The 11,842-nt window shown below is 43.6% G+C and overlaps 1 pseudogene; it reads right to left on the bottom strand.

The window, feature by feature from the left end:
• Nucleotides 1-519: 519 nt before the first annotated feature.
• LOC147450150 (uncharacterized) lies at nucleotides 520-2,777 on the bottom strand (annotated as a pseudogene).
• Between the last annotated feature and the right edge of the window lie 9,065 nt (nucleotides 2,778-11,842).

Genomic DNA, 11,842 nt, shown 5'->3' with positions numbered 1-11,842 from the left:
TCACACTAGAACCATGCCCTTGAAACCGACAAATCTACCCTCAAGTGATGAAAATAAGTAGTGATGGTGGCAGTTGCTTATAGTTGACCATTTGCAAAACTCTGTCACCAAATATTTTTCAATGCATTCATGCTTTTGGAAAGAATCCAATATTTTTTGGGGGGGGTAATTTGACTCTATCAAGCTCTTGATTGCTTTTTTTTGTGTAGGATGCAATCTGCATCCATGCGCACTTGTACTGGTACAATCACATCAAATGCTAGTATCCATAATCATCAATATTTACTTCAAATTGAAAAATGATCTCTTTTATCATTTAGGCAGAGTCGAGTTATTTTGTATCAAAGAATGATGAACCATAAGATCAATTAAGCAACAAATACTTTCTTACATGTGTGACAGAAAGGCAATAGGAACAAGTTGACATGAGTTGCTTGCCTCCACCTCCATTGAACCTAGCCTAAGTGAGGGCACATGGTTGTGCAATAGCAGCTTGTTGCAAACGTCAGATTGTTCAAGTATAGAAAGTATTATCTTGTTTTAGAAGGCCTCACTTTAAAAGAGGCACAAGGAATGTACAATGTAGAATTGCCTTTGTGCTTGGCTGCAGAAATAAAAAAATCACTAGAAGCATTGAAATGTCTCGTGTTTTTTCATATGGAACCTCCGTAGAACATACTTGGCAGCTGTAGGAATCACAACACACAGCTTAGGTTGATTATGATTAGGGCTGTACACAATACTTCCTTCTTTGATGAGTATGCGTTATCTTGAAATAAAAAGGGTTTGCTCCTTAATTACCCAACATCCTTGACACCAACATACCACACAGCAGATGCTACCATAGTGGCAACCATGTGGCAGATGACAGTGCTGTGGTTTGCGGCAGCTTCGACACTCGACCCAACGCAGTGAACCAGACTCCACTTGTGGCAAGCAGCACCTCAGCCAAAAGTTTGCTCCACGTTGGCAATACATCCAAGTATGCAAACACAACTGCAAACACAGAGCAGAGGAACGTGAGACAAACACATATACAAACTTGTACCCATGGGTATTCTCTTGCCGCCGTTATTTTCTTGTTCCCCTCCTGCACTATGGTATCTCCTTGATATGAATATTGCAGACACTCCAAGGCTGCATGCTGGCAGACCTCAAGGCTGAATGTTGGGTGCCGCATGAGGGATAGCCCTGCTGTCATGCTCATTGTATCATCCTCTGTCTTTGCAATTATGTCTGAAACAAATCCTAGGTATTTGGATGATGACACTGGGAAGAGTCCTGTGATGCGGCAGTCCTTTGCTACAATATGCAGCACGTATCGAGTCTCATTAAAAATGCCAATCAATCTGGCTGAAACTGTTGGTAGTAGACGCTGTACATAGTGCGAAATGAGAGTCCTGTGGCCACCACCGTTGCCAGACACAACATACCATGCCCCACCACGCCTCTAGGTGCCATCCTCTGTGCCTTGAGCGAACCATAAAGCCAGCCGCTCCCAATCAGAGCCAGCTCCACGAAGTTGAGAAGTAGGGCAAGTATAACAGACATACTTCTTGTGTGCCTGGCAGCTTCACATGGAAGAAATGCATCATTGGCAAGGCTGATAAGATTACCCGCCTGTGATGTATAGATAAGACGTAATTTGTTGAAACCCAAAAGGGACAACAGGAAATCATCACCTGCGAGTGCTTCGGCTCCAAGCTTGGACATGACCATCCGTGGTGTGAAAAGCCAGACAGCCAAGCCTCTTCCTGAAGCTGCACCCATGAGGCCCACAGCCACACATACCATTGTGTGAACAATGCAGTAGAGAAGGGTCGAACTCTTCACCGCAAGCGTCCGGCTAGCTGCAAAGCTGCTCGTAGCCTTCTCAATAGACACATAAGGCAAGGTGGCACCCACAATTTGATAAGAGGTGACGTGCCTTGCTATTCCTTCTGTCTGTTGGACTTCTACTGGTACTTCACTCATGATTGCACCGCGGGTCGGTCGCTTGACGTCCAAGGCATCCTCACATAGCAGCTGGGCTATGACATTGATGAGATTGGGGTTGTCATTCGGCTGACCCTGCACACTGGTGGCATAGTAATACTGGACGTGGCCTGGAACTTATCCTCATCTGTGAAAGAAGTGTAGGTGCCACCCAGAGTGTCGGCAAACCGGGTAGTGCACAAGTCAGAATGTCTAGGGGATTGGGTCCAGTAAGCGCCAGGGGTGATGTGCGGTGTTGATACGTGGCGTCCAACCACAAGAACCACCCATTTCTGGCGGCCCACAACCTCAGCAAGTATGGCCACTTGAAGGCATGCCTGCCAGAGCTGATGGGGATTGGACCAGCATATCAACACCACATCCAAGCGAACTCCGCTCCCATTGTAGCCCGGGGACATGAGGTACCATTCCCCGCAACGGAGCGCAGACATTGCTGCCTTGGCTCTCCAAAACGCAGAGAGGGAAGCAAAAATAGAGGTGAAGGAATTGCTGGATTGGAGTCTGGAGCTGGCTCTGACGCCAATCCCGACAGCGCCCCAGAATGCTACAATTTGGGACGACCAAGCAGCAGTAGCAGAAACGGCCACATTCTGAGCCAGTGCTCTAGGGATCCATCCACCTGCTACAGCGGCTGCAAGCAAGCAACTAACCCTTGAGGATCTGTAGTAAACCCCGCTCATGTGTAGGAATACTAGCTGCTGCTTTTGCTCTTCTGCTTTTACTCATTTAGGCAAGGAAAGTTTCTCCTTATAGCTGTTGGCGAAGGGTCAGATACCCCGATGAGGAAGCCATGGCCGGGGTCAAGAGGACGCGTTCCACGATCATACGTCAGAAAATTTGAGAGGACCTTTCAGCACACGAAGGTTTTGGCGTTCACAACAAGATCAGAATCCCTAGACCAAGAGCAAGGAAGTACTTAGGAAACTTCGTTCCCCATAAAGGGTCATATGAGATATGAGATGTTGGGTGTTCGACCAATCAAAGGGCCCTTTTGCTCGAAGTCACGCGCCTCATATTGAAGCCGCAGTCGGACAACCTGAAGCAGCTCCCAAACTGACAGAATCGGTACACGTCTTCCCCGACTCCCCCACCAACGAACGCAACTGCGGCTATCATATTCAGAGCACACTACGGGAGGTCCTTCAATGGAGCGACACTCGTAGTGCGACGTTCAAATGGAAAAAAGCCCGGCATCGTTATAGGCATTACTATGTAATAAAGACTATAGAGATGCTCATAGAGACGCTATAGAGACGCTCATAACGACGTTCATAGAAACGCTTATAGAGACGCTCATAGAGACGTCGACTCTGTAAAAATAATTTGAGGGCACCCGAAACTCAGATCTGTAGATCTGAGTTTCGGCGCTCTCTGCACAATAGGTATACATGCCCGCCCCTCTCTCTCTCTCTCCCTCTCTCTCTCTCTCTCTCTCACACACACACACACACACACGAGGAGAGGAGGGAGAGCCAGGTATGCTCCCTCCCTCTCCTCTCTCTTATGTTCCCTTCCCCCCTTTCTTTCTCTCTCTCTCTATTGTGTGTGTGTGTGTGTGTGTGTGTGTGTGTGTGGAGAGAGAGAGAGAGAGAGAGAGAGAGAGAGAGAGAATGTACACACACATGCGTAAACAAAGAACACACACACACACACACACACACACACACACACACACACACACAAATAAAGAAAGTAAAGAGAGAGAGAGAGAGAGTGTGAGAGAGATAAAGAAATGAAATGAAATGATATATTTAACGTCTTCAAAATGCCAAAATGACTTATGAGACCAATCCGATAAACTCCTTGTGGATCTAATCTAATGTTTAGGTACAAACATAAAAGTGAAGTAAAGTGGAAGACTAAAATCATCATCATCTTCATCAATTTCCAACATTGGGCGTTGTCTGAGAAAGTAGTGCATCGATCAGTGAAGAGCTTCGTCAATGTCCGCCTTTGTAAATAGACGTAATAAGTATCTCCCATATCCCGCTAGAGTAGTCTTGATCCTCTGATGGAGCCTCGATTGATATCGTGGACGTCTAGCTCTCCCGAGCTCAATGGCTCTTTCAACTAATATATCGTTAGTATGAGAGAGAGAGAGAGATTGAATTATCATCCACGGAGGTCATATATGACCCATGAGAACAAAAACACAACATTACAACAATTGCTTCTCAATGCGGGCTGATACATATCAGTTAAGGACTGAGGGTCCATCAAAAGGGCAGAGTAGGAAAAAAGAGAGAACAAAAACCGAAGGATCGGCTAAGGGAAGAGCCGGTTTGGGTTTTTGAAATTCCTGGATGATCGCTTTGCCGCCTTGGTAGACTGCCCATTTGCCTTGCTTGCATGCTTTGTGCATTTCCTTGAGCTTGCTTGCTTTACTCTTGAGTTGATTTATGGTCCATTCTTCTGCATTCCAAAGCTTTTTTCCCTTGAGAAGTCGAGATTGATATAGCAACTTCATACGCTCATCTTTGTCCTTGAAAGTGAGTATGCAATGCTTGGGTGGCACATGTCTATGTGTATCATTGATCCAAGCGACAGTTTCGGGCTTGAATTAGATAGGTTGAAGAATGTCATTGAGCTTGGTGATTTCTTCCTGAAGGGTGTCCTCTGCGGTACACCACGATAAGTGTAGCCCCCCAATGCTGACCTTGAGACCAAGAGATTCTTGCAGTCGGCATTCTTGTAGGGCCGCCTATATCTTGGTGTCAATCTTCTTATGTGTTGTTTCATGTGATTCTTTCTCCACTGCCACTTCGACTGTGTGTTCTTTTTCAAGTAGAGCTTGGCTCTCTTCTTCCTTTGCATCTTCAAGCTTTTGTAAACGTTCTTTAAGTCTCTGAGTCTCCCCGGTGAGTTCTTGAATATGAGCCTCAAGGGCTATGATTCGTGCTTCTTGGCGGGCGGTGGGTCCCTTCTTTAGTGTCACTGCCATCGCAAGAAAGCTCTTGCATGCAACATGGGTACCAAAGGACGACATCAGGCTACAGAAGGGAATTCATATTGTTGAAACACACAGTGGTGCATGAGATCAAGGACTTATTTTGATTTCATTTTTTTTGTATATTTGGCGTTTCTTCTTGCGGTTGTCTACGGCTTACCATACGTGCTCTTGACTTTGCCTAAAGCTTACCTAATCAACTATAAATGGTTTGGGCAAGCACACAAGCCATTTCCGAAGTCCGTTTGCATTTTTTCGCAAAGAAACGCTAACAGACTTAAGAAACAGCTTTTGTGTTTGACGTTTCTTCTTGTGGTTTTACTACGGCTTGCCGTATGTGCTATAGACTTTGCCTAAAGCTTACCTAATCAACTATGGATGGTTTGGACAAGTATTGAAGCCGTTTCCTTAGTCCATTTGCATTTTTTCGTACAAAAACGTAAACGGACTAAGGAAACGGCTTGTGTTTGGTGTTTCTTCTTGCTACACGCTCTTGATATTTCCTAAAGCTTACCTAAAGATATACAAGACGTTTCTGAAGTCTGTTCGTATTTTTCTATGGAAAAACGCGAACGGACTTCAGAAATGGCTTGTATATTTGGCGTTTCTTTTTGCGGTTTTGTCTACGGCTTGTCCAAACCATCCATAGTTGATTAGGTAAGATTTAAGTTGAATCAAGAGCATGTATGACAAGCCGTAGACAAAACCGCAAGAAGAAACGCCAGATATACAAACCGTTTCTAAAGTCCGTTTGCGTTTTTCTATGGAAAAATGCAAAAGGACTTAAGAAACAGCTTCTGTGTTGGGCGTTTCTTCTTGCGATTTTACTCCGGCTTATCGTATGCGTTATTCACCTTGTCTAAAGCTTACCTAATCAGCTATGGATGGTTTGGGCAAGTGTTGAAGCCGTTTCCTAAGTCCGTTTGTATTTTTTTCGTAGAAAAACGCAGACGGACTTTAGAAACGGTTTGTGTTCAGTGTTTCTTCTTGCGATTTTGCCTACGGCTTGACATACGCGCTCTTGATATTTCCTAAAGCTTACCTAATCAATTGTGGATGGTTCGGACAAGTGTTGAAGCCGTTTTCGAAGTCTGTTTGTATTTTTTTCATAGAAAAACGCGAACAGACTTCAGAAACGGTTTGCATATTTGGTATTTCTTCTTGCGGTTTTGTTTACGACTTTCCATACGCGCTCTTGACTTAGCTTAAAGCTTATCTAATCAACTATGGTTGGTTTAGTCAAGCCGTAGACAAAACCGCAAGAAGAAACACCAAATATACAAGCTGTTTCTAAAGTCCGTTTGTATTTTTCGCAAAAAAACGTGAACGGACTTAAGAAACAACTTCTGTGTTTGGCATTTCTTCTTGCAGTTTTATTGCAGTTTTCCGTATGCGCTATTGAATTTTTCTAAAGCTTACATAATCAACTATGGATGGTTTGGAGAAGTGTTGAAGCCGTTTCCTAACTCCGTTTGCATTTTATCGTAGAAAAACGCAAACGGACTTCAGAAACAGCTTATATATTTGGCGTTTCTTCTTGTGGTTTGGTCTACGGCTTGCCATATACGCTCTTGACATTGCCTAATGCTCACCTAATCAAGTATGGATGGTTTGAGCAAGCGCACAAACCGTTTCTGAAGTCCATTTGCGTTTTTTCATAGAAAAACGCAAACGGACTTAGAAACGGCTTGTGTATTTGGCGTTTTTTCTTGCGGTTCTGTCTATGGCTTGCCATACGCGCTACTGACTTTGGCTAAAGCTTACCTAATCAACTATGGATGGTTTGGGCAAGTGTTGAAGCTGTTTCTTAAGTCCGTTTGTGTTTTCCGGAGAAAAATGCAAACGGACTTTAAAAACAGCTTGTGTGTTTGGTGTTGCTTCTTGCGGTTTTGCCTACGGATTGATATACGCACTCTCGACATTGCTTAAAGCTTACCTAATCAACTGTGGATGGTTTGGACAAGCGTACAAGCCGTTTCTGAAGTCCATTTGCGTTTTTTCATGGAAAAACGCAAACGGACTTCAGAAACGGTTTGTGTATTTAATGTTTCATCTTGCGGTTTTGCCTACGGCTTGCCATATGCGCTATTGACTTTGTCTAAAGCTTACCTTATCAACTTTGGATGGTTTGAGCAAGTGTTGAAGCCATTTCCAAAGTTCGTTTGCATTTTTCTGTAGAAAAACGAGAACAAACTTCAGAAACGTCTTGTATATTTGGTATTTCTTCTTGCGATTTTGTCTACGGCTTGCCATACGCGCTCTTGACTTTGTCTAAACTTTACCTAATCACCTACGAATGGTTTGGACAAGCACATAAGCCGTTTTCGAAGTCCGTTTGCTTTTTTTCATAAAAAAATGCGAACGGACTTAAGAAATGGTTTGTGTGTTTGGCGTTTCTGCTTGATTTTGCCTACGGCTTGCCATACAGGCTCTTGACATTACCTAAAGCTTACCTAATCAACTATGGATGGTTTGAGCAAGTGTTGAAGCCGTTTTGGAAGTCCGTTTGTGTTTTTCGTAGAAAAATGCAAACGGACTTCTGAAACGGGTTGTATATTTGGTGTTTTTTCTCACAGTTTTGTCTATCGCTTGTCTAACGCGCTACTGACTTTGTCTAAAGACTACCTAATCAACTATGGATGGTTTGGACAAGTGTTGAAGCCGTTTCCTAAGTCCGTTTGCGTTTTTTCATAGAAAAACGCAAACGGACTTCAAAAACGGCTTGTGTGTTTGACGTTTCTTCTTGCGGTTTTGTCTACGGCTTGACATACGCGCTCTTGACATTTTCTAAAGCTAACCTAATCAACTATGGATGGTTTGAGCAAGTGTTGAAGTCGTTTCCTAAGTCCGTTTGCTTTTTTTCGTAAAAAAACACAAACGGATTTCAGAAACGGCTTGTATATTTGGCGTTTCTACTTGCGGTTTTGTCTACGGCTTGCCATACATGCTCTTGACATTGGCTAAAGCTTACCTAATCAAGTATGGATGGTTTGGGCAAGCGCACAAACCGTTTCTGAAGTCCGTTTGCGTTTTTTTACTCCGGCTTGTGTATTTGGTGTTTCTTCTTACGATTTTGCCTATGGCTTGCTATACGTGCTACTGACTTTGCATAAAGCTTACCTAATCAACTATGGATGGTTTGGGGAAGTGTTGAAGCCGTTTTCTAAGTCCGTTTGTGTTTTTTCGTAGCAAAACGCAAACGGACTTCAGAAAAGGCTTGTGTGTTTGGCGTTACTTCTTGCGATTTTGCCTACGGCTTGACGTACGCACTCTTGACATTGCCTATAGCTTACCTAATCAACTGTGGATGGTTTGAATAAGCGCACAAGCCGTTTCTGAAGTCCATTTGTGTTTTTCCGTAGAAAAACGCAAACAGACTTTAGAAACGGCTTGTGTATTTAGCGTTTCATCTTGCGGTTTTGCCTACGGCTTGCCATACGCGCTATTGACTTTGCCTAAATTTTGCTTAATAAACTATGTATGGTTTGTACAAGTATTGAAGCCGCTTTCGAAGTCCGTTTGCGTTTTTTTATAGAGAAACAAGAACGGACTTCAGAAACGGCATGTATATCTGACATTTCTTCTTGTGGTTTTCTCTACGGCTTGCCATACGTACTCTTGAATTTTCCTAAACCTTACCTAATCACCTATGAATGGTTTGAACAAGCACACAAGCCGTTTATGAAGTCCGTTTGCGTTTTCCGTAGAAAAACGCAAGGAAAACGCAAACGGACTTCAGAAACGGCTTGTGTATTTAGCATTTCATCTTGCAATTTTGCCTACGGCTTGCCATATGCGCTATTGACTTTTTCTAAAGCTTACCTAATCAACTATGGATGGTTTGGGCAAGTGTTGAAGCCGTTTTGGAAGTCCGTTTGCGTTTTTTCGTACAAAAATACGAACAGACTTCAGAAACGGCTTGTATATTTGGCGTTTCTTCTTGCGGTTTTATCTACGGCTTACCATATGCGCTCTTGATATTGTTTAAAGCTTACCTAATCAACTATGGATGGTTTGGGCAAACGCACAAGCTGTTTCTGAGGTTAGTGCGTTTTTTCGTAGAAAAACGCGAACGGACTTCAGAAACGGTTTGTATATTTGGCGTTTCTTCTTATGGTTTTGTCTACGGCTTACCATACGCGGTCTTGACTTTGCATAAAGCTTACCTAATGGATTATGGATGGTTTGGACAAGCGCACAAGCCGTTTTCGAAGACCATTTGCATTTTTTCGTAGAAAAACGTGAACAGACTTCAGAAACAACTTGTATATTTGGTGTTTCTTCTTGCGTTTTTTCTTACGGCTTGCCATACGCGCTCTTGAGATTGCCTAAAGCTTACCTAATCAACTATGGATGATTTGGGCAAGCTCTCAGATATTTCGACACTACATACTAAATGCTTGGACGCCCTTTAGGTTTGGTAGTTATGGGTATATGTAATTTTAAATTCTAACATAACGTTTTCTTTGTATTTTTTGAACAGTGGTTGATGATTGGACATGGAGCCACACCATACGAGCGCGAGTATGCGGACAGAAAGGGCTTAAATGTCCTTATGGACATTCAGAGTTATCGTTCTGACTTGGTTATAAGTATTTAACCTTACACTCTTACATTTGTTATATTTTAATAATAAGCTAAAAATTAGGTTGTTTTGTAATTATATATTTATACTTACGTAAAGTCTTATTGTTTTGTTTGTTTTGCAGTATATCCGACATATATGCCACTCGGACGCGATGAGACGTCAGATTAGTCGACGTCAAAGTAGCCGTAGCTAGATAACACTAGTTTTATTTTTTCACAGCATGTATTAGGAGATGACGTGTGTACGTCAATTTTGTAACTATTGGCCAACAATGTATTTTTCCAATAATTAATGACAATTGCGTTGTAGCTAGTACATTTTAATCAAAGCTTAACAATCAATTAGTGATTTTGCATATGATTTGTATGTCAATTTATTACTTTGTCAATTCACTTTTGTCGATATACTTTTGTCAGTTTTGCATCTTAGTTTTGAAAACTTATGTTCAAAATGGTTGATGGGGTGGCAGGGTAATGTATGCACTGCCACCAAAAAAAATTATTCTTGGGTGTCGCTATATACGTCGCTATTTTTGGACTTGTAACGTTTCTATATGCGTCTCTATTTGCGTCGCTATATGCGTCTCTATTTGCGTCTCTATATGGGTCTCTATTTGCGTCGCTATATGTATCTCTATATTTTCTCTATATAGCGACGCAAATAGAGACGTATATAGAGACGCAAATAGCGACGTTCTCTTTTCGACTCGCATAGCGACGCTTATAGTGACGCCGGGGGTAAAAATATCCTCGTGTATTTCCGTCGCTAAGACCGTCACAAGTGTGAAGAACCTCTTCTAGTGGCACGAACGAGCTGCTTCAGGCTGGGTTCACATTGCCCAGCCCATGCTGGAGTTTGAAGGCGAGAGCCAATGAAATTCTGGCGCCTTCCAATAGACGTTCACACTGCTCAAAGGAGACAGCCCGCCATGCCATCGTGGCATGCTGAGTCACGCCCAACAGTCGAGCTTCAGCTTCCGGCCTCCCTACCCCGCCCAAGCGGAAGCACCATCCAGGTCCAGCCAATGAGCGGCCTGCTGAGGATTCTCCCGCGCAAAGCTTGAAGCTTCGCTGCTATAAAATACCTTCCAACGCAAACTTCCTCACCTTGCCCAGCACTGCTGTTTGCTCCCTCCTTCAGGGCGACGCACTCTCTCCCGCCCGCTCTCTCTCTCTCTCTCTCTCTCTCTCTCTCGTCGTCCTGCTTGTGGAGTCCTACAGAGCCTGATGACTACTCCCTCCTTCAGGGCGACACATACTCTCTCTCCCTCTCTCTGTCTCTCTCCCTCCCTTCAAGCTGTCGGCTATCCACTGCTGAAACCTGTAGACGGCCTGCCTTGCGCCCTGTCTGGGTTCGACTGCAGCGCGAAGAGCCCTTCAGCCCATGTGCTGCTAACGGCCTGCCCGGAGCCTACTGCGATATGTAGACGGCCTGCCTTGCGTCCTGTTTGCGTTCGACTGCAGTGCGAAGAGCCCCATGTGCTGCTAATGGCTGTTGCGACCTGTAGACGGCCTGCGCCCTGTTTGGGTTCGACTGCTCAGCAGTGAAGAGCCGTGCCTGGAGGTATATTATGCTTCAATTCTCTTTTAAAAAAAATCTTGATTATGGTTTAGGGTTGTTTACATTAAAAAAGAAATTTGATTATGGTTTAGGGTTTAAACAATGTGTTAAAATTGACCTCATTGGATACTTTGACTGCAAAATTCGCTCCTGGAAATCACAGTCATTTATTTCAGACAACTGCAGATGCTTGTGCTTTATGCTTCAAGACCGGCAATTGGCCTTTGAGCGGAGTCTCTCTCTCCCTCCCTCTCTCTCTCTCTCTCTCTCGTTATTTTAATTTGGTTTATTTGCATCGTACTTTGAACATCGTACTTCCTAGCAAAGGATTATAGTTTAAAACATGTTGCCTTAAATGTCATTATTGCAATATTTTGTTTATAGTTTTAATATTCCATTGTGACTAGGCAATCATCAAGGTCATTGAAATGTAGGTAGCATGGAATCTCAACAATTCTCTCAAGTGGACTCTCAACTTGAAGTTAACGACACTGCAGTGCCTGCATCCTACTACTCTAGTTTCCAACCTCTTAGTGTGTCTCCTTTTTCTCCTTACCATGCTCCACCCCATGGGTTCACGGCGACGTTAACTTCGCCCAACCCATTGCCCAATCCTTTTGCTGGTTTGTCTCCTATTCAAACCATAGATAATAATGTCCGACGTGCCCTGGCACCCTATAGTTGGTCAGGCCTTTGCCCTCTTACAAAACTCCAAAAGTCCCCCCCCCTCCTTATTGCGAAATTGGAGATGT

Source organism: Adiantum capillus-veneris, chromosome 9, assembly GCF_014529385.1.
Source record: "Adiantum capillus-veneris isolate H3 chromosome 9, ASM1452938v2, whole genome shotgun sequence".
NCBI classification, from domain to species: domain Eukaryota; kingdom Viridiplantae; phylum Streptophyta; class Polypodiopsida; order Polypodiales; family Pteridaceae; genus Adiantum; species Adiantum capillus-veneris.
The sequence above is the reverse complement of the archived record's forward strand: the minus strand, read 5'-3'. Positions and strand labels throughout refer to the sequence as shown.